This window comes from Anoplophora glabripennis, unplaced genomic scaffold (assembly GCF_000390285.2).
Source record: "Anoplophora glabripennis isolate ALB-LARVAE unplaced genomic scaffold, Agla_2.0 scaffold241, whole genome shotgun sequence".
Taxonomy (NCBI): Eukaryota; Metazoa; Arthropoda; class Insecta; order Coleoptera; family Cerambycidae; genus Anoplophora; species Anoplophora glabripennis.
In genome coordinates this window covers 535,610-558,294 of record NW_019416432.1, presented here as the reverse complement: position 1 = coordinate 558,294, position 22,685 = coordinate 535,610, and positions in this window count along the sequence as shown.

The window sequence follows — 22,685 nt, the reverse complement described above, 5'->3', positions numbered from 1 at the left end:
GGTGCACTCGGCATCCCGCAGGCGAAGGAGTAAAAAGTAAGTAATTAAAACACATAAACAGCCTCAAGTTTGCGCCCCTTCACTGCGGAGCTTATTCCTAATCTCTCCCAGGAATTTTTATTGTCCACGAACAAATTTTATTTTCTCGCCGGATTTTCCGGAAGTTTATTTAAATGGTTAATTGCCATCATTTATTCTAATGGAGACGTTTCATGTTGATCCGAACAGTACCTACTTGAATAATAAATTTTAAATAAGTCTTAATGGACTATAAATTCCAATATCTAATGCGCTATCGACTAGATAAGCTCTGTTATTTGTGTCTTGGGAATTGAACATACAATGATAAATATATGAATTTGTAGGCTTCATTGAAAGTTAAGATATCAAAAATAGGGATATTTAATGGAATAGTTGTTCTATTTTTTTATTATAAAGCTGATTCCCATTAGTTCCAACTTCATCAATAAAAGAAGATATTTGCGTGAACGTTTCATTTTTAAGTCCAAAAAGCGACTAGTCGCTATTACTGGCTGTTGTTGGCATTGCCGATATAGAAACATAATAAACTTCATCCCTTCAATACTCACATAAAAATATATGCAGAACATGAAACAATGCCAATCAAATAGAAGTGATTACATTTTTTGTAGCCATATTTAACTTAATATCTTTCTAATAATTTACGTTAATAATAAAAGAAGTTACAATGGCATATCTAATTATAGAGACTTTTCTTTAGTGTACAATTTATCGAAAATTGTGTAGAATCTATAACAAAATTTACCTTCCACGGGACAGCTTATTTGGTCGCGTCAACATAGCTTTATGTAAAGAAAGTCAGCGGTATCTAACTTTGCAGTTTTTTGCAGTATGTTTCTGAGGTATAGGATAGTCGATGTTATGTGTAGTTACACTCCTTTATTGTCAGATCAAAGTTTCAGTTACAGATCATTTTCTGTTAAATCGGATATTCCAATTTTAAACTTTATAAATTAATTCTCTTATAGATTCTATTCATTTGCAAGAACTTGTCAATCGAATGTCCTCATGTTGAGAGAAAATCGTTTAAAACTCAATATAGCTAAATGTAACGTAATGAAACCCGTGAATTAAATTTTAACAATGTCATTAACAGATATGAAGTATTCAAGGACGGTCATATTCGCTGAGTCTGTACTTTTAAATCATTTTGTTTTATATATAGTAGTGGGGGATTTTTGTGCTCTTGTTAAATCTAAAATCGAATTCAATTCGATTATATGGAACCGACATTTCACGTTCGATGTTAAAAAAAACATTTTTGCAAGATAATGGACTTATCCAGCTACAGGTTATCTTTATCATTGGATTGAATTATTGTTAATCAGACGTAATATCATATTCGATATTTATGTAATCTTCTGAATAGCAAGATTAAGTTCCCCAAATCTAACACAGTATGTCTTATCTTATTTTATTCTAACCTAAGGGGTTATTTCTCTATTTAACCATCTATCGTTATGATCAGTATCATAACGATATTAACTTGCAAATGAGTTTATCATTTACTTCTCGAAAGGGAGTTTATAATTATCATTACAGTTTAGTTAATACGTGGTAACTTAGAAATGTTGTACGTTCAGAGAATGAATTCCAGACATTTACCGTACGTCGCTCATATAGAATGTAATCCAGTGGTTGGTTAGGGTGACACTTAAGTTGGAAGAACAAGAAAACACCAAAACTTTCCAGGAAGGGTTTTAATAAAGGAGAAACTGCCTTTTTCTCGGAGATCTCTCCAGAATTCGACACCTCGCTCAGACACGCCCATTTCTTGGGTTCAAAAGTTTCTATTCTTATCTTATTGGTGGGCTCCCTGAATATCGGGACTCTTTGGCATAACTATACTATGTTAGTAGTTACCTAATCGACTGAATTTACAATTGTCTAAAATAATTTTGAGACTAAGCTTACAAATAACCCTACACCTTCCTCTTGTGACTCCGTATAGTAATACGGGACGGATTAGTCAATCTCATTTAATCCATTCTTATAGCTTGGAAAATCTGCCTAAAAAACAGCTATTTGACCTATTATTATTTTCCTCACAACATTCCAACAACTTATTTAAATATCTTGGAATTCCTACGTCCTTTCGAATGCATTTCGGGCGTTATTAGAAATATCAATTTTACTCTTGATACCAGATGCTCAGCACATGGCCCCGACCGACGGCGGCGGTCTAAGTCAACTTGTTAAAAAACATTGCTAAATTTCATTACAAAATTGTATTTGTAAGGGTACATTCAAAAGAAAATTTTTGATAACTTCAGAATCAACCTGTATAATTTTGTTTTCATAATTTCATACATTTGTAATAATAATTTAATAGCCTATACCTGAGTACCTCATTTAGATTTTGGTTTGTTTTTGTTTAAATCTAGCTGTAATAGATAATTTAATATTTTGTTTGTTTTATATTATTAGTTTTATTCTATGTTTATATTTAGTCTGTATTAAGTATATGTCTGTATGCATCACATAGTATGTTTTTCCTGTTGGAATGATATTGTTGTTATTGCCAATAACCGTTGCCTTCTTAATTTGTATGTAAATGGTTGTTGTTGCGCTTAGATTTTAGTTAGCCCTAATTTGGTGTATACCAAGGCAGGGGGTTCCAAGTAAAGTGGCTGGCGATGATAGGGGTGAGTTCCAAAGGGATCGTATTAGTTGCTCAACTTCCCCTTCCATGTAGGAACAATGACACTTTATTGATTTTGCTATCTAATCTAAACTGCTGGGCTATAATGCTGTTGTTGAATCTAATACTGCAAATTTCTCAGTAAACTTGTCTTCAATATCTTGACAATAGAAAATGAACCGGCACATCATTGTTCTTTATTTTGACTTTATTTTAAAGGTGTTTAAGGTTGATGCCTTTAAAATAAAGTAAAATGTTTATTTTTTAAAACAGAAATCATTGTTCTTTGTTATACTTTCTAATAACAATTAAATCTTAGCAGGATGTTTAAAACGCGGCGATAAAGAAAAAACAATAACAAAAACAAAAAGGTAAACTTAACTGTATGCGAGAGTGCATAAGGAACTTTTTGTGAGAAGCAAAATGTCCGGCAAGCGGCAGTTTTAAAGAAATTAACTTTTAGAACTTAGTTGTTTCCTCTTCTACTAGATCTCTTTTACTACGATATTTTACTAGATTTCTTCTACCAACACATTTTATACTTTCTTCCTCATCCTTAATAAATAAATATATTACTGGCGAAACTGATAACTGACGATAAATTTTATTGAGCAAGACATCCATCTGTAAGAGCCTTGATGTAAGTACGGTTGTTTTGTAAAGGGGGTGCCGTAATCAATTACATTTTTCTTTGATGTTGTTCAGCAGTGAGCGTTTCATTTTACAGACCTACCGAGTGAATAATGGGTTTTAAAAGTCTGAAAAAGGCGATTTGATCGTCTCAGAGGAGTTTTGTTCAATTAATTTCGCGCCTTACTAAATTTTCAGCATTAATTAATTGATCGGTTTCATTAAGTAATTTATTATTTCTTACACTAATGTAGGTATATTTGTATATTTAAAAATCGCATTTTTTCCCAGTGGCGTACCGTAATTTTTGAGGAAAATGTAAACAGCATACCTCATATCTACGTCACTGGCTTGAGTAGAGACTTAATTTTTTCATGTTGAATGCCATTTTATTCACCTCACTGGCTTGAGTAGAGACTTAATTTTTTCACGTTAAATGACGTTTTATTTATGTAATATTTCTACCAAATTTCGATTCTTCAGAAGACGGATAGCTCCTTGATTTAAGGTCTAGCGATCTAAGATTAGACCTATTATACGGGTGCCCCTGAAAACAGCAACCACAGATTCGTCAGATAAAAATATTCAATTTAAAATTATGGCAGTGCTTTATTTAACAATTACAGGGTGTTGAAGTTTTCTGAAGTGGTTTTTCATTAATATCTGAGAAACAATACAGGGTTAGAACTATTTAAAAAGGAGTCTACAGGGATATCGGAAACCGTTAGTCATACAGGGTGGCTCAAATTACAAAAAGTTGCACAATTATGGGGCGAGTGTTTTGGTGAAAACAGTTCCAAGATATCTTCAATAGTTTCCGAGATATCTCGAAAAAAGTGAAAATATCGATTTTCTATTTTTCGTTATAACTCATTTGTTTTTTAAGATAGCGTCACGAAATTTTGTATCTAGGTATTATCCAACATGGCGATTTCAATGGTGAGTTTAGATCTTTTCTATCTTCCATTGTTTCAGAGTTGCGATAGTCATTTTTTTTTCTTATGGACGGCATTGGTTCTCCTCATGGATGGATAAAGAAAAAAAATACAAATTCAACGATGTATCACACTTTACAAAAATATCCTGTCTGTCCATCTTTTTTCACAAAATAATTTCGGCAACCACTCCCTAAAATATTTCGCACTTATTTACAAACACCCTGTATAATTTGGCTAATGAAGAAACAAAAAATAAATATTTGTGAATATTTACTACTTTGTAGTAAATTCTTCAGTAAATTAATTGAAAAATTTAAAGTATACGGTCATTTCGCCTAGAAACGATACCCTCATTTTTCGCTGTGTATCCCATTATTTTCTAGGACATCCTGTATACCAGTACTACCCTGCGTGGGCGAGGGCTACATCCCATACATCTTCCATATCTAAAAACAGGCCTGCGCCGGGAATATTTTAAATCTTATCCTCTAACGGGGCGAATCATTCTCTCATCGGCCGTAAATCCTCGTAGGTTGTGTATTCCGGCCCCAATGGGCGTTCCTTCGCATTAGCCGGATATGATCGCCATTTAGCGCTGATAACGCCGTAATTTTTTATTACAACCATGAACACACACACACGGTTATTAACCGGGGGGCACATACGTGACCTATCATTTTTTATTCTCCGTTGATAACGCGTGTCGTGACGCGGTCCAATTAAGCCGTTTTCGCGGAGAGCACGTTCGCATTAAGTGACGAGGCCTGGTTTGAGCGTGCCGAAGAAAAATGTGACGGATTGGTTGTGTGAGATTAGAGATACGGGGGCTTATGAGTGGGAAAATATCCATGCAAGAAAACTGACATGCCTAGAATATGGTTACTTTATGTTTAAGGTTTTGTAAAGCATGAAAAAATAAAAAAAATCCAGTATACAAATTTAACCTATAATAGCGGGAAACACATGAGCAACTATGCATCTTAAATTACTGAAATTCCTTAATAAATCTTCCCAGATCCCAGTAATTTGTCCGGATAATTTCCCGTATATCCTTAAAATTTTGTGAAAATGTGTCTAAAAATTAATTGCACAATTTCTATCATGTGTCAAAGTGAAATAGTTATTTACACCATAAAGGAGGTAAGTATTATTTATCAGTTGAGGACGATTTTGCGCCCGAGCGGAGCGAGAGCTGGCAATAGAGTCCGAGACTGGTAAATTATACTTAACTGCTGCGTGGTGTATAACATTTTAACTGCTCCCACAGTTCTTTATGGTTCATGAAATAAAGATTAGGTTTTATTTTTGGACATTTCTTAACCAATTCATTTTGACATTATTCGAAATCTTGCAAAGTCGCCTTGGTTGACCTGAGGTGTTTATAAACAAAGCTACATAAAAGTTGCAATTTTGCTGGTTTTTGAATGGTTATTTCCAAACGAGTGATTTTCAAATAGAAAGTGCAGCAAATGCTGCCAGAGAATTTTTATTGCCCGAGAAGTCGAAAGTGTGCTACGGATGAGCATATAGAAATTTCAAAGAATGGTGCCAGAACAAAAATACTGTTTGTGTTTATGAAATATCACTGCTAGCATATTTCATGGAGAAGTGAAGAACTTTAAAGTCACCGGCGAGTTTGTGGAGTGAATACTCAATGATTAAGTCAACTATTTTCATAGAGGAGAACATGAATATATCAAAATACCTCAAGCTGAGAGCATTTTTGAAACGTAAGAATGACGGCTATACACCTAAAAAGTCAAACGTTTTTACAAGAGAACATTTACAATTACTTCTCGTCTGGGTTCTGTTTCTCACCTAGAAATATATCAAGATTAGATTGGAAATTAAAATTGAAATTTCACACCTTTTTATGCGCTATCAAGCAAGTAGATGTTACAATTAACCAGTCGGCAAGAATACCAGTTCTATAATTCCTAATAAGATTGCACAGTTTTTGGAACTAGAACATCCTGAAACATATACGCCATTCATTCCGAAGAACATCGGCAACGTTACTGGCTAATACAGTAGTTGATGTATTAACAATCAAAAGACATGGTGGGTGGAAATCAATCACAATTACAGAAAGTTATGTTGTTGACAGTTTAAGTAACAAAAATGAAATAGCCAACAGGATTCTTTACAATGGCACTTACAACTCCAGGTTCTAGTAGTGACTCCGGTGACTGAAATGGAGCGGTCAAATCATTTCGAGAAAAATGTGACAATTAGTAAACGCGAGGGGAATAATTATCCAGATTTTATAAAAGTAATAACTGTACAATTACTATAAAAATTAATTCATAATAATTAATAAAATGTAGTGTTCATCAAATATTTGATGTTTGTTTCGAACTTCTTATCTGAAACGATTTTTCGATCCTTCGATATTGTGTGGTCTGTGCACATACACCTTGCTTTTTAGACAACCTCATAAAAAAAATCTAGTGGAGTTAAGTCAGGGGAGCGTGGTGGCCATTCAAGTGGCCCTATTCTGCCTATCCATCGATTTGGGAAAAGTTCATTAAGGTAATTTTTATATCGAGACGAAAAACATTTTTCTTTAATAACTTTTGAAAAGTTGGAGAGGAGTAAACGCTCTACAATATTGCTTTATAAGGTCATTTTGCTCTAAAAATATGTTTGGGAAACCACCCTCATAGCGCAAGTGGTACCAGGAGTTCGAGTGTGTAATAAATTATTCCCAACATCTTCAGTACCACTAGTGATTTTGGGCTTGGAATATTAATAATGAAAACATTATAACCAAACCATTATATTATTATGTTAATTTGATATATTTTTTTATAATTTTTCAAAAAATTACAGACGGTAGTATTAATCCACTTATAAACCTCAAAATATGCATGCACCCTAAAGTAAATGTGAATATTTTACGTGACGTCAAACGTTCTTAAATTGCTTTGTGCCTTAATGATGCTTTTAGTACGAAATATGTAATTAAGAGTTCAATTTGGTATAATAAGGTTAATGTAAAGAAACAAAAACTTTTATAGTTAGGTGTCAGGCAGTAAGTGAACGAACCTGTTGGGTAAATGTACGTCGATAATGTGATTTTAATAATAGTTTGTATGTGGGACGAAATTTACTGATGTTATGTCGTTTGCAAGAAAGATTGACATTATTGACGATAGTAATAAATTTCCTGGAATAAAAATATTATTTTTACACACTTACGAATTTTAAAATGTATTGTTTATTTTATGTTGGTTACAGTACAAAAGAAAATAATATTTAGGAAAATAATTTACGTTATAATTTTCGGATAAGCAGGTTCAAGGATATTTTTTTATAATCCTATTTTGTAATAACTTTCATGGCCAGTTAAAAGTCTTTAAAGAAAGTTGCTATCTCATAATTTCTTGTTGAATAATAATCTGTGCTTTAATTCATTTATTTAATGAAACAGTGATTGATTGTTCCACAAGAAAGATTAATATTCATTTCCATAGCAAGGCCAAAATATTAAGGATTAAAGTTAAAAATAGGACCCGGGTGACGTTCCTTCGTAATCAGATAATTATTCTAGGCACAATTTTGGAAGCGACAAAAATCAGTTCAACTTCAAAAAATAATTATTTTTCGTAGATAATTTAATATTGTATTGTAAAGCAAAAAGGAGATAATTTTGTAAATTCAGATTCAGAAAAAATATAACGGTTATTATCAAACAGTACTTGTGAATATTAAAATGTAAAACTGTACATGAAACGGCAATTTAATTAATAATTTGATAAATTAGTGATTGTTTGCTTTATAGTAACACAGTTAGTGTTTCATTTATTTAAATAAACCGCTTGCTGTTAGGAACAACCATTTTGAGACTTGTAACTTGTTTTTGTAACTGATTTCTAATGTTTTTATCAATAATTGATTCTACTTGGTAGAAATATTTGTCTTTAAAGGCAAATAAAGAATATTTATCTGGTATTGAAAATAAAAGAATGTTACATCAACTATTTGCCTTGTTAATAGTATCAAAATTTCCGTTGTTGCTATACTTGTATATGTATATACATATTTATTCAAAATCTAAAACATAATTTTGCTCCACACTCTACTTGTCATATCGGACTTAGACTTTTTCACCATAGTTTTGAATGGCCGTGGTTAGAACAGTATTTTGCAGTATAAGGTTTTTCGGTGAATTCAGTGTCATTTGGTTAACTGAAATCGTATAAATTGACATATGGCTAGTCAACTGTGTTGCTCAGGCCTCTCTTAATATTAGCTATTAAGGTGGAAAGCGAACGCAGCGAACATAGCGCTCTTTGTGGTCTTAATATTGGTCGTTTTTAACATGTATAGCAAACATAGTCAGCGTAGTGGTAGCTAAAATAGCGCTCTGCGTTGTTTTAAAGTATGTGATGAACATAGTAAGTATAGTGCACGTCAGTAATATTGGCTGCCTCTAACGTTAAAAATGAGTGCCGCGAATATAGCTAGTTTTGACTGTGTGTGATCTTAATATTAACTGTTTTTAATATATATATAGCGAACACAGTCAATATAGTATGTGGTCTTAATATTGACTAGTTTTAACGAACGCAACGAACATAGCTAATATAACGCTCAGTTGGTCTTATTATTGTCCGTTAACGCTACTAGCGTATATAGCGAACATAGTTAGCGTAGCGGTATTAATATTAGCTATCTTTAATGTAAAAAGCGAATGCAGCAAACATAGCTAGTATAGCGCTGTGTGTCATCTTAATATTAACTGGTTTTAACGTATATAGTTGGTCTTGATATTGGCTGTTAACGCTGCTAACATGTATAGCGAATATAGTCGGGGTAACGCTCTGTGTGATCTTATAATATAAATATTGTCCGTTTTTAACGTGAAAGAAAATCGTAGCGAACATAGCTAGTGTAGCGCCCTATTTTTCTTAATTTTGGCTATTAACGCTGCTAACGTGTATAGCGAACATAGTCAGCGGAGCGGTATTAATATTAGCTGTTTTTAACATAAAAAGCGAACGCAGCGAATATATAGCATAAAAGCGCTCTGCGTTGTTTTAAAGTGCATGGCGAACATAGTCAGCATAGTGCACGGCAGTAGCATTGGTTGCCTTAACATGAAAAGCGAGTGCAGCAGCGAACAAAGCTAGTGTAGCGCTGTGTGATCTTAACTGTTTTTAACGTATATAGCGGACACAGTCAATGAGGTCTTAAAATTGACTAGTTTTAATGTGAAAAACAAACGCAGCGAACATAGCTAGTGTAGCGCCCTGTTGGTCTTAGCTGTTAACGCTGCTAACGTGTATAGCGAACATAGTCAGGATAGCGCTCTGTGTGATCTTATAATATATATATTGGCTGTTTTTATCGTGAAAGTAGATCACAGCGAATATAGCTAGTATAGAGACAGCACTTTGTGGTCTTAATATAGTCAGCTTAATACTATGTGTGGGCTTAACATTGGTTGCTTTTAACGTGAAAAGTGAACGTAGCGAACATAGCTAATGTAGTTCTCTGTTCGGTCTTAATATTGGCTCTTTTTAACGTGTGCAGCCAACATAATCAGCGTAGCATTCTGTGTGTTCTTAATATTGATTGCTTTTAACATGAAAAGCGAACGTAGCAAACATACTTACTGTAGCGCTCTGTGCTGTCTTAATATTGGCTGTATCTAACTTGTATAATCAGCATATGGACTGTTTCCAACGTGAATATCGAACACAGCATGTGTGACCCCATCCTTAAAGAAACATATGTCCCTGCTCGTTCCCCATTGTTAACCGTAGCCTATTCTTGTCGATGAAAGGGAAGTATTTATTCTGCGTGGTGGTAAGTGCCTAATGCGTTTTTCCGTGGGCTGGGGAATCGTTACGCCTCCGGCAATGCGATACACTGGAAATTCTGGGGGTGACGTTAAATTGTTTCCCACATCGCGCGATGTGTAATTTATCATGGGTCGCGGTCCGTTCTGTCAACTTTGTAACAAATTATACACCAGCCGCAATCCGATGACGTCTGCGTCGTCGCTCCGGCACTGTTTTTGTTATGTGCTCGTCACGGAACCCTGGCGTGTGTGATCCTTACGTTGCAAAAGGGTTTATGTTTTATATTTTTCGCGCGTGCTAACGTCGCCGCGGATATTTTGCAAACTTTTGTTCGCTCGCACGTCTGATCTCTAAATGGTTATTGTGGCTGTTGTTTGTACAAATTGCGGTATATATTTCAGCGCGCTTGGCAACGGGGTGATTGCTGTAGTAACCCCAATGGGGAAATTTCCGACAGCGATACAATATTTGTGTGATGTAACCGCTGTGTAATGTAATTCTGAACTGCTTTGCTGCAATCAAAACAGAGTACAGCTTCACAGAAGCAAGGTTCTCTAAACTTGATTTAATATATTTTACATTGTCATGGAATTCTAAAATTGTAGCCGCATTTAAGTCTGACTAATAGTTTTACGTCAAACTTTTCTAAATATTGCTGGAAAAGGTGGCAAAACCTACATATTATTATTATTTCACAATTGTAAAAAATGTTGAATTTTCAAATTTTTAAACAATATTCCACGGATGTACAACTATTTATTTATTTATTTATTTATTTATTTATTTACTTATTTATTTAGACAATTCATTACCCTACAGAAATTCCAATTACAGGGTAGGTACAAACAGAACTACAGTAACAAATAGTAACAATGCAAAACATTGCATACCTAATCGATTGGATAAATAATAATTTTTAATTTTGGCTATATTATAATTCAAAATATCAAACTGATTTTGAAACAAGTTTATATTTATCACTAGGCTTAGTGACGAGCAGAGTCTAACAGAGTCGGCGCGGCACGGGGGTCGGGGCCTTCACAACTGACTCGCGTTTTGAATTGTTCAGTTATTTACGGAACCTTGCAGTAGTTGGTGTCAGTGGATAACTTTCTTTTTTACGTTTGCTGTAAATTGTATTTAAATAATTATTTATCAATAGTAACATAATTTACATTAGTCGGGGGAAAAGTGAAGGAAAATGCCAAGAGAGAAAAGAAACAGACGAGAATTAGTTCAAATGTGGTTTGACAGTCATCCCGAAGGTTACAGGGACATACGTATTAAAGGGAATGGACCTGTTTTGTGACAAGCCATTTGAAGTAAAGCTAGAGAACCCCAAGTTCCGTAATTCCGCAAATTGGAATCACATGGACTATCCCTAAATGAACAATTTGATATAATGGATGATATACAAAAAATATATACGATGACAATAATATACGCCTAGTCAGTAGTACGATAAAAGAAAAAATGCAAAGAGTGTTGGAAAAAATCGAATATAAACCATTTTGGAAAAATATATGTAAAGTTATATCTGGTACATATTAGGAGTTACCAGCAAATATATTAATATATACCTCAACAATTTCTCATACTGTCCGTTGTCAACAGTAGACGTTGAACGGCCATTTTCCCTACACAAGTTAATATTAATTAAGTGATAAACGTCGCCATTTCGCTAAAGAAAACTTAGGAAAACACGTAGTACCTATTATGTTTTAACTCTTTCCAAAATGCCACGGAAGCCTTGTCTCAACACTAAGGTTTATCGGGTAAGTGGTGTCATTTAAATTTATATAGGTATTTTATCCCCTACTTAGCCTTGCTCTTTGGTAATAGTACTATGTTGCGACATATTTTCATTCTACTACTATACTAATCTGACTACGGTCCTGTTAAACTCTGCGCCGCACTAAGCCTATTTAATCATACATTTGAAAAAGAGAAGAGTATTTTTGAATATTAATTCCTGACACAGGTAGATAACACAATTAAGAAAAACGAGATGAAAATTTAACAAAGAAAGTAAAGAAGGGCAGTCAATTGCGTTATATGTATAATAACTTATAAAAATATTAATCGGTGGATAATTGCCATCCTCTCTAAAAACTGCAGCCTTTATGAAACGTCTCTGAACTCTTTTAATATTAGTTATGTAAACATTATAGTAGGGTGATCACACAATGCAGGAGTACTCTAATTTAGACCGAACCAAAGCTGAATATAGTAATTTAAAGGTAGAGGAATCATTAAAATCCTTAGAGGAGCATAGTACAAAACAGGCATTTCAAAGCCTTCGTTTGCTGTTTGAGAGAGAAGCGTTGAACACAACACTTTTTAATACTAAGCTGTAAGTTATTATCATTGCAACATAAAACAATTTTATTTAAAGCACATTGTAAATTTAAACACTCATTTCCACTTATACTAGTATAGAGCTTCATGTCATCAGCATATAATAAACAGTTAATATCAGTTCCCATCGCAATATCATTAATGAATATATTAAAGAAAAGGGGACCAAGAACAGATCCTTGCGGCACAGCAGAAGTAGATACAAATTCCTTCGACACCCGATCATGATATTCAACAAATGCATGCCGATTTAATAAATAAGATAAAAAGAAGTGTAGTAAGTCTTTTGAGAATCCAAAGTTATTTAAGTTAGTCCATAAAACGGTGTATATTATATCTACTTGCGAATTTGAATAAAAAACACCCGAAATATATTTATTCAGTTATACACAGAAGGCTGGAGGTGGTGGATCGGCCCCAAAAAAAAAACATGTTGATTTTCACTTATTCGGTTCTTTATAAATGAAAAAATAAAATCATATAAAAGAAACTCATAAGCTTTAGATAAATTATTGACAATTGTTATATGTTTATAATTTTCAACTTTATTTATTTCACCTTTTTTATAAACAGGAATTACTTTGACAAATTAAACAAAATGGTAAGAGGAAGAGGTATAGCTAAAACACAAGCACAATCATTAACTACAAATGCAGGGATTTTATCTGGACCCATAGTAGTTCTGGGTTTAATTTTTTTTTAAGGCTGAAATCACCTCTGCTTTTGTGAACTGATTCAGTTGGAACAATGTAATGCCAGTATCAGTCAATGAGTCAACAGAAACACTATTAAGTCCTACTAAAGTACTGAGCAAACATCTCTATTATTCTTTTTCATATTAATCAACTGCCAGAATTTATTGGGATTGATTTTCATGTCAGTAATTTTCCACGTAATTATGACTCAATTACTACCAAAGATATAGAGATATTGTGGGATATTAGGAAGGTTTTACAAAATTATATGACCATTTTACAACCCTTCACTGATCCTTTTGGTGCAAAGGTTTATTTTATTGATTTTTATTTTTCGCAGATGGCAAAATACCAAATAAATAAGAAGAAACTATGCCACAAATAAATAAAAGACAATAAAAATTATAAAATTGCGATTTTTTATAAAAAATCGCTATTATGATTTTTTTAATATTAGCTCTTTAGCAACTTAAAAGAAAAAGGTTAACATCTGTTAATAAATACCTACAAGTAAATTTGTAATGGTAGTATCTAAAAATTATAAAACGCTTAAAATTGCAGCTAATAATATCTGGATAATAAAACATACCTAACAAAATAAGAGCCGTGTCAATAATTGCGAAAGCTTAATCACTTTCGCCATTAAGATGTTGTGCCGCCGTATTATCAAGTTAATTACAAGCCCGACACACCTACTCTAGTAATTAAAACCCGCAAAGTTTAATCAACGCTCAGCACACCAAACAATATATAATATTAATATATACATTAAATTTGTAGCAGGGCCACAGGGTCCGTAATCGTCCCCTAAAACTTTACACGGGATTCGAGAGTAGGAGGCGGCCGATCCGGGTTGTTAGATTAAAATCGAATAAACAAATGAAATTTCTATTTAATCTTAATCAACCTCGGCGGCCCCTTCCTGCCGGATTATGCGATCCCGTCCCAGGAGTTTAAGGTCAGCTCGGTGTCAGGAGGCGCACTTCATTATGCAATCCGGCCCGCTCCGGGTAAACATTTGGTTAATGATTTTATCCGTCCTAAATCTACCCTTAAATCTGGGCGAGTGGAAAGCAAAATATTTGTGTTTTCGAAGTTGATATAGTTCCCATAATATTGATGATTGATTAAAGTCTCCCCACCTGCACAGATATGATTGCGTTCCGATTTAATCAACAAGTGGTGTGTTTGTCAGTTTCCTTTTGGGAAGAGGACTCTTAGGTGTTGGTAGTCAGTGTCATCAACAGACAGATGGACAGAACTTTATCGTGCTCTGTCAATCTGCGCCGTGCGTTTTCCCATCTATCTACGGAAATATGATTGTGTTTCGTTTTCATCAATAAATGATTCGCCAGTTTCCTGGAAATATTACAGAAAATAGAACACTATTCACGAGTCTAGAGGTTAGAAGTAGATACTTATGTAACCTGAAGGGTTATTTATTTAATTCACAGGCACACAAAAAAAATGTTAAGACCCAGAGAATAGACCCCCCCCTACCCCTCCGTTTTTGGGGTCGCTGAAACCGAATATGACCACAAAAAAAATTTACCTACTCGTTTTCCCGTTACCACACCCCCATGCACCCCCTTCTGGGTGTTGAAATGTTAATTCTTATACAAAGTTGAGTAGGGTGTGTATTCCTACGTTTTCTGGGCCACTAAGAACGGAGAAGACTACCAAAAATGAATTAGACCCCTTATTACCCCCTAGCGTCACTTTACCACCCCCATGCACCCCCTTATGGGAGTTGAAATATCAATTCTCATACAAAGTCGAGTAAGATGAGTATTCCTATGTTTTCTGGGCCACTAAGGACGAAGAAGACTACCAAAAATGAATAAGATCCCCTCGTTACCCTCCAGCGTCACTTTACCACCCCCATACACCCCTTTATGGGGGGTTGAAGTGTCAATTTTCATACAAAATCGAGTGGGTTCTGTATGCCTACGTTTTCTAGGCTGCTGAAAACAAAGAAGACTACCGAAAATGAATCCAACCCTCAGCACCCTTTGCCCCCCACATACACGCCCTTGTGAGGGTTGGAATTACAATTTTCATACAAAATCAAGTGGTGTGTGATTCGGAGTAACTTTTGAGACGAGTCCCCTCGTCTCTCATAGTTCAGGGTACTTTTTCAACCGTAAGTCTCCTCGTCTTTCCGAAATCGGAGTACTTTTTCAACTTTCCAAGGGGTGTTCGTGTTAAAACCTACCAGTTCGTGAGAAATAAGAGGATTCACCTGTTAAACAATCGTGAGGGGTGAGGGGTGAACTTACGGTTGAAGAAGCACCCTGATTCGTAAGAGGCGAGGGGATTTACAGTTGAAAAAGTACTCCGATTTCGGGAAGGCGAGAGGACTCGTCTCAAAAGTTACCCGGAATCACACCCCACTTGACTTTGTATGCAAATTGCCATTCCAACCCTCATAAGGGCGTGTATGTGAATGGCAAAGGGTGCTGAGGATTGACGAGGGGGTTGGATTCATTTTTGGCAGCCTAGAAAACGTACGCATACACAACCCACTCGACTTTGTATGAAAATTGACACTTCAACCCCCATAAAGAGGAGTGACGCTAGGGGATAACGAGGGGGTCTTATTCATTTTTGGTAGTCTTCTTCGTTCTTAGTGACTCAGAAAACATAGGAATACTCACCTTACTCGATTTTGTATGAAAATTGACATTTCAACTCCCAAAAGGGGGTATGTGAGGGTGGTAACGGGCAAGTGCCTGTGAATTAATTATGATACGTGGGAATATAGAAATGTTGTTCGTTCAGAGGATGAATTTCAGACACTTACCGTCCATTGCTCACGTAGAGTGTAATCCAGGGATTGGTTGTATAGGGTGTTACGTTACCACACAATGGGACACTTAATTTAGAAGAAGAAAACACCAGAACTTTCAATTAAGGGTTTTACAATAAAAAAGCAAAACAAACAAAACAACGACGACACAACGGATTCAAACAAATATCAAAGATTAATTTGTGTGAGACAACGTAAATCGAGATTCAGGACAACGCAAACACATAGCAAAATTTGAGAGACATTATCCATTACTAAATTTACTCCAAGACTATAAAGTTAAACACTCTGCCCAGTATGGAACCCAAAGAGAAACTGTTTTTTTCGGAGATCGCCCGGGTTCTAACACCTCGCTTCAACCCCCCTATTTCGAGTTCAGAAGATTTTGTCTTCGTCTTACTGGTGGGATCCCTGAATATCGGGAACGCTTGAAATGGCTTTACTTTACCATGTTAATAATTACCTAACAACTGAATATTCACTTAACCCTTACACCTTCCTCCCGTGACCTCGTATAGCAACAAGAGGGCGGGCTAGTCAACTTTATCACCCTTTGTTTTATAGCTGGAATAAAAACCCTGACTAAAAACCAGCTTTTTATGTTTTTTTCAAATATCAATTTAACAACTTATTACTAGAATCTCTACGCTTTTCTGTACGTGTTTTGCGCGTAATTATCAAATTATCATTTTTTCCCTCCTGTCGTGCTAAGACTTGAGGGTCACATGGCGAGAACATTTTGAAGAAATTAACTTGCCCAAAGTGCGTTTGGCATTTCATAGACCGATTACCCTACCTACTAGAAACCCCTTGTCTGTCAATAATTGTTGTTCTCAACCGATTCCTAACACTGACTCATAAATTGTACGCGTTTTGGCCTTTGGTACACTTATTGTTAGACATATGTGGTTTACTAAAAATACAAATTTCGTTAATGATTTATCTTTTAAACCTGGTAGAGTAGGAAGTAAAACATATGTCATTCGCAAATTGATAGGATTTCATTCACAATATTGATAGATAAATTAACCACCTTCTACCTACATGGCTATGACTGTGTTCTATTTTCATCAACAAGATATCTAGTTATTTCTTTTCTTTTGGGGAATATTATAGAGAAGAAAATAATATTTAGTCACGGCTCTTGAGGTTACAAGTTGCATCCTGTAGTTAGTTCTTTTATCAACAGAGAAAGAGAAAACTTCATTGCGCTCCTTGATATACCCGAGATAAGCAATTGGTTAATGATTGTATTAATCCCAGATCTACCTTTTCAATCTGCGCAAGTAGAAAGTAAAGCATGTGTGTTCTGATTTAGCTTTCATTACAATATTGGTAGTTAATTAACCTCTTTCTACCAACACGGATAGATTGTGTTCCAACAGATTGAATGTTTGCCAGTTTCTTTTTGGGAAATAGACTCTTGGGCATTGGTAGTTAGTCTTATCCTTAAATCTGGCAAGTGGAAAGTAAATTATTTGTTTTCAAAGTTCCCTTCACAATGTTCATGATAGCTCAATCTTCTTGTACCTATACAGATATGATTGCGTTCTGTTTTCATCAGCGAGTAGTCTTGTGAATTTTCTTTTTGAAAGAAAACACGACTCTGTCACGAGTCTAAAGATTACTCGTACATGTGTTTCTTAGGCTAGTCTAGATAAACAGTTGGTTGATGATTTTATTATTCTTTCGAAGTTGATAGAGGCTCCTTCACAATATTGATGACCAGCTACTTTCATGGATATGATTGTGTTCCATTTTTGTTAACAAAACGGCGCTAGATGTTACAAGTAGACTTTTAGGCATCTGTAGTCAGTTTTGCTTTCAACAGAAAAAGATAAAACTTTATCGTACTTTCAGGTCTAATCTAGATAATCATCCGGCTGATGATTTTGTCCGTTCTAAATCTAATCTTGGACAGTAAAAAGTAGGACATTTGTGTTTTCTAGGATGATATAGGTCCTTTTATAATAGTGATGATTGCTTAATCTCATTCTACCTACACAGATCTGATTGTTTCTATTTTCATCAATAAATGGTCCATTTTAAAGAAAATGGCAGAGAGAAAAGCACTGTTTAGTTACGATACTAGAAGTGACAGGTTAGAATCTTAGGCATGTACGGTTTACCCTAAAAAAACATTAGGTTAAAGACTTTATCCGTATGTTTTCAAAGTTGATTTTGATCCTTTCACGATATTGATAATTGATTAAACTCCTACTTACATAGATATGGTTGTGTTCCATTTTCAACAACAAGTGGTCCATATCGCAGAGAGGAATGAAGCACAGTTTAATCACAACTTTAGTAGATTCTTATGCATCTGTTATTAGTCTTGGATGCTATCAGAGAAAGAGGTCATTAGTCTTGGATACTGTCAGAGAAAGAGAACACCATTGTGCTCACTGATCTACTTTAAATAAACATTTGCCTGTTTTGTTAAAATATTGAAGATAAAGAAACGCTGTTTAGTCACCACTGTAGAAGGACGACATAGTAACAAATAGACCCTTAACCATCTGTAATCAGTCTCACAACTAACAATAGAACACGCGACATGGTGCTATCTGGTGCACTTGGTTAATGTCTAAATTAAACTTATTTGTTTTTGTTGCTGCTACCCAAAAAGAAATAAGCATACTCGTAGAAAACAATCCTCGACTAATTTTTGCAAAGGATTAATTCTTTTCGAAAGCGACAAAATTCCCTTAAAACAGTGCGAACCAACACCACCTAATTGAAATGGAATCATGCACGCCTCGGCCCACATTAAAACGTTACAGTCCATTTACAATCGCCGACGAGCCACATTTGTCAGTGTTAATCAGTCGGATGCAAATTACTCAGTTATGTAACGGCGCCATTAGACCGGGTAATAGTACACAACTTTATTAAATGGCTTTAGTTCGGGAAGGTCTGCGGTCTAGGACTGCAATTTCTCCTCGCAGTTGGGAAATCCTTTCGGGAGGATTTATGTCTCTTCACCGTTACGATTACCTAGGTACTTGAGATAATTGCTTGGGAGTAACTTGTTAGGTAACCGCTGAGAAAGCGGTGGAGCAGGTAACGTCCATCTCCAATGAAAGATACGAGAATTATCCTAGTATTCTTTCGAAAGATAGTTAAATTAATAGACGCTTTATCCTGGAAAGGAATAAAAACCGTAAAGGTTGTGTAATTTGTTGCTGAAAAGGTTATAGAAGTTACAAGTATTTGTCTATTAACTGAAACTGACACTTAGAATTGAATACTGAATATTTTTTAGCTAACAGAAAGGCCAACAGTTTATACTAATGTTACTGTACTCGCCAATAAAGTTTAATACTTTTTAACTGATTTAGGAGAAACAACTACTCTGCGAACTTATAGCCTGACTAGCATAATAAATATTTTATTTGTTCTTTTTGTTTTCTATTTTTCCCAGAACATCATATTGCGTTACATTTAGAAAGCGTTGAGTTTACAAATGGGCGTAATACAATAATCAAAACTATACATCAGGCGTTACAACTTACATATATACAACCTGATGAAAAATTTTGTTCTCTTTCGAATGGTATAATGGTTCCCTATATCTGTCTCTTCTGGTTTTTAAGACATTTACTGTTTTTTCGTGCAGTCAACGGATATCGCTTAATATTTTGCGAGGATGGCTGTGAAATTTTTAGTGGAACTTCAAAACAAGCCCCTAATCTGTCACCAGTTTATTGTTGTCAATTTAATACATACAGTGAATGTTTATTTGAGTATTATTTATTGTTAAAGAATGGAAAACGTTAACGTTATTCAAATGCTGACATTCTTATTGTTTATTCAAGGAGAGTGTCACAAGATAATAAATAGGACGGAAGCGTTTGGTGGACGCTATTATTTTAGTTGAGAAGGGCATGACCGAAAACACTATTGCTCAAATTTTCAAAATTAAAATCGAAGTAGTCTCTGAAATATGTCTAATGTCTCGTCACAGTGGGACACCCTGTATATCACATAATACCAATACGAATGTATCCCAATACTAATATAATACCAACATATCACTAAAAATACCAACATACCATATACCACTACCAGTATACCAATATATCACTACCAATACCAATACCACTTCCTAATACCAATACATCAGTTAATCAATATAGCAATACTATGTAAAAGTATGAAGATGTAATAAAAACCGCTCAGAAAAGAAAAATATCAAGACTGGCAATAGACATCGAAAGAATTTGGAAATATGTCAATCCGTTTATTATTTCAGCTACAGGTATCACATCACACTCGTTCAATAAACATTTCGCTCAAATCAATTTAAATCGGAATATTTATACCCTTGCAAAAAAGCAGTCATTCCTCATACCCGTTCATCGAAAGCATACACCAGAGAAAGCTGTGAAAAAAGTAGAATAATAAAATTGATTGCAATCTACAGTACCTATCCGAGAAACGGCGAATTTTAGCCTATTTAACAAATTTAATAAGAAAATATAATAATTAAAATATAAAAATTTCGTAACAGTACAATGTAATCGCAATTATTTTTGGAAGAATCAGTAACAAATATACTAAATTAGGAAATACAGCTATACAATTTACGATTATTTCTTTATTTTCTTTTAGTTATGCTAAGATCAATTCTTAGAACTATACAGGGTGATTCATTAATAATGGGACAGAGCTTAAGGGCATGTTGCTGACCTCAAAATAGAGCGATTAAGTCAAATATACCTTATCCGAATGTTGCTCCTTTTCGATCTACAAGGTGTTAAAGTTGAAGAAATATTTTAGATTTTTTTAAATATCTTGAGCATCTTTGCACGGATTGTCTTGAAAGTTTGTACACCTATGTTTTCTGAGGTGGTAATTACGGAAATGGTAACTATTTTGCAATCACATCTCGGTTGCGCTAGTTGTAGTGTTCCGTCGGAGTAAACATATGTCAAACTTTTTTGTCCTTCAAAAATCTGAATTTCCAATAACAAATTATTAAACTAGGTTCAATTCTAAATAAAAAAGATATACCTGTTAAAAATCGAGAAACTTAACCGTTTTCGAAATAAGAAGGATTTACTATACTTCTTTACAAAATAATTTGTTTGAACGTACGCCTTTAAATAAGATGACTTAAATGAAGTAGGCCGCTGTCAATGAAATGTCATGTATTGTTTATGTCAGTTCTAAGCAACTTGTAAAATACTGGACAGTTTAGTTCTTCTTCGTTTGTGATTTTTTTCATTAAAATGCCGCGTCATAATGATTATTAGAAGAAAATTATTGTGGTCGTCATGCAGCAGCGAGGTACTTGGAGTTATATCCAAATAACAGACAACCTAACCACAAGCTTTTCAAGACGTTGTACTACAGATTAGGAGAAATGGGATCATTTCGCCCTAAACGAGACGTTGGAAGGCCTAAAGTATTAGCGGCGGAGCAAGAAGAGAATGTTTTAGTGCGAATTGTCGAAAACACGCAAACAAGNAAAGGGCTTTAAAATGATGTGCCACAAGTGGGGTAGTTGCATTTGAAATTTTTAAGTTGGGGTTGCTAGGCATTAGGGGGATGAACATATCGAGTTGGCTTGACTGTCAAAAAAGCTCCCCCCAAGAACAAAAATCGACGGGTCTCGGCGAATTTTGAAATATTATTCGGTTTTCCAATTATAGGGGGGGTCAAATTTTCGTTGGGATACCCTGTATATACAACCTGATGAAAAATTTTGTTTTCTTTCGAATGGTATAATGGTTCCCTATATCTATCTCTTATGGTTTTTAAGACATTTACTGTTTTTTCGTGCAGTCAACGGATATCGCTTAATATTTTTTAGTGGAACTTCAAAACAAGCACCTAATCTGTCACCAGTTTATTGTTGTCAATTTAATACATACAGTGAATGTTTATTTGAGTATTATTTATTGTTAAAGAATGGAAAACGTTAACGTTNTTCGAAACCGTTGGATTGGTCGCGGCAGCGAAGTGCCTTGGCCTGCGCGTAGCCCCGATTTAAATCCCCTAGATTTTTATTTCTGGGGTAACGTTAAATCTTTAGTTTATAAATATGTTATACATACTCGAGAAGAGCTGTGGGCAAAAATACAAGAATCTGTTAACATTATGGTCGCCACTTTGAGAATCTTTTGTAATTAGACTGAAGCATAATAAAATTTTCAGATGTTACTGTGTTTGCCTTAATTCGTAATTAAGTCATCTTATTTAAAGGCGTACGTTCAAACAAATAATTTTATAAAGAAGTATAGTAAATCGTTCTTATTTCGAAAACGGTTAAGTTTATCGATTTTTAATAGGTATATCTTTTTTATTTAGAATTGAACGTAGTTTAATAATTTTTTATTGGAAATTCAGATTTTTGAAGGACAAAAAAGTTTGACATATGTTTATTCCGACGGAACACTATAACTAGCGCATCCTAGATGCGATTGCAAAATAGTTAGCATTTCCGTAATTTCCACCTCAGAAAACATAGGTGTACAAACTTTCAAGACAATCCGTTCAAAGATGCTCAAGATATTTAAAAAAATCGAAAATATTTTTTCAACTTTAACACCCTATAGATTGAAAAGGAGCAACATTCGGATAAGGCATATTTGGCTTAATCGCTCTATTTTGAGATCAGCAATATGCCCTTAAGCTCTGTCCCATTATTAATGAATCACTATGTAGAAGTCATATCGGTACATTATATTTTGTCTGTAACTTCATAAATGTCATATATTTTTTTCACATCTTACTTCTTGTACTTTGTAATATTGC